Below are 2,284 nucleotides of genomic sequence, written 5' to 3'. Positions count from 1 at the left end.
GAGGTGAGTATCCGGGTATCATGACAACTCCAGTCAAGCACTGGGCAATACCGGCACTTAGATGGATTAAATGACTTTTGATGATCATCCTTTACCCGCGGGCACTGGCCACTTACATACAGAACCTATACATTTCCAAATAGGAGATGAGAGAGCCCTTGATCCGGCGCATGACTCTCACGAATGAGAAGCTCAATAGCCATCTATCTAGAGAATGAACTAATGCCACTGATAGGAAATCCATAGACCGTACGCCCACTTACCACTCTATTACTTCAATTCAATAACGGACTTCACCGATACCTAGCTTGAGAGAGATCGATCACTGGCATGTGGCGTATATTTCCGAGAGAAAGAGGACTGAAATTCACCTTTACCCCTTCTATCACAGGTCTCACTAGAGATTCCCACAAACAAAAGAGAGATTAGGAAGGCCGCTCCTTTGCGAACTTGGATGGCATTTTCCGCAATCTGTTTTGTGGATGATATCCTTCCATACCAGGAGGATCTGCTGGAGAATCAAGGGTCCATTCCAATAGACATAGTGCAAGAGAAGAGAATTGGGTGACTTGAATATGCAGCAATTTGCCCGGCTATGGATAGGCAGGCATTCGTTTCTATGGGCCACCCACTGCTCCTAATCAAGAAATTGCTTTAGGGCAAGAGTCATGTGTGACCAGATTGGAAACCGAATTCCATTCCTGATGAGAAACTATCTGATATTCCTCCTATTCCGGAAGGTTTTCTAGCCACCTGCTTAGAGATTTGACGGACTACCAATCCAAATAGCAGTCAAGAAAGAATCCAAGTTGCAGTCAAGATAGATGGAATGGACTAGGGCGCAAGGAAAGAGATCCAGAACGAGACCGATCATTCATTCCCTCTTTCTGTGGCTGTAGAATTGACATAGAACTAGTTTTTCTTCCCAAGGCCCAATTCTTAATGATTGAGGAAATGCACGCTCACATAATGGGAAAATCACGTATAATCCTTACGAGAAATCTCCTACTTTCCTCTCTACAGGGAAGTGCGCCAGTTCGAGAAATATCGTTGATAGAATGAATGCTCTTACGCGCTAATGAATGATACTTATTTAAAGAATTTCTTGATATCTTGCAGAATGGTTTTCATGCTAATCAGAATGAATTTCTACTTATGCGCTAAGAGAGACTCTGGTGGAATCAAACCAGTCTCTTGGGAAAATCAAATGGATGGATCTCTTTGTCAGCTTCTTGTTTGAGAAAAAGAGTAGTGACTCGCTGGATTGAGATTTCTAGGAAAAAGAGTTGCGAACGAAATCCTACACTCCCTGTAGGTAGGGCTGGGCGAGAAAGGGTCCCCTCTGAAGCCTATAAGTTAGTAAGCAGGCCAAATATTCCACCGGGGTCTTTCTTAGCAAACTCATTGATGGCAGTACCTAACTAAAGAAGAATAGCGCTCTTACTTTCTTTCAATTACGTTTCTTGAATGGTTCTGCACTTAGATCAGTCAGTACACACGAAACCCTTTAATCAAGTGAGTGCCACTTTAACTCAGCTCTTTCCTAGTGTGATCTTGATTGTCCCTAGAAGCATCTCTTATTTTCATATAGAAATGAAATGGTTTAGTGGAAAAGAGGGAGATCCGGACTCACTTCTACCAATCGAAGATTATCATATTTTAATGAAAGGCAAATGATAGTCAGAAAATCGTATAAAAATGCAGAAGTTAGGCTTCTTCAGGTTCTAGAGTCATGGCTTCAAGCTCCAGTCTTAGTTTTACTAGAGATCAAATCTAAAAAGGCTCCCCGTGGACTCTACGCTGGACTTTTTTCAAAACCTTACATAATTTGAATTTCTCTTTCATTCCATGTTGCGGATAATGTGCCATTTGGAAGTTTTTTGCTCTAAAGTGTTTGGTAACTTTGTGCTCCGCTTGAATTTGAATGCGTATCCCGATATCTTTTTCTTCCTCTTTCTTATCTTGGTTGTCGTATCACGGATGTTGTTTCACGCTTTATGTCCGTGTTGCCCTGTATGGGTTGCGCACGTTTTCATGGGTTTGTCTTTCATCACCATACTTGAGTCTAGCATTACCCCAGTGGAATGCTCGCCGGTTAACGATCCTGCGCAAAATGCAGGTACTTCGAGGTCAGAGAAGGAGCCTCCACTTGAGGAGAGCTTCTGGGATAAGCTTATCCAGGAAAGTGAAAATAGGTGTGGGAAACAAGTCGCATCCACAAGTCAAGCCCCTGGGGGCTTGCCGGAGGGCGGAGAGCCAGCAAAGGCTCAAGAGGCAGAAGCCT

This window comes from Triticum aestivum, chromosome 7A, assembly GCF_018294505.1.
Source record: "Triticum aestivum cultivar Chinese Spring chromosome 7A, IWGSC CS RefSeq v2.1, whole genome shotgun sequence".
Lineage (NCBI taxonomy): Eukaryota > Viridiplantae > Streptophyta > Magnoliopsida > Poales > Poaceae > Triticum > Triticum aestivum.
Note: the sequence above shows the minus strand (reverse complement) of the source record.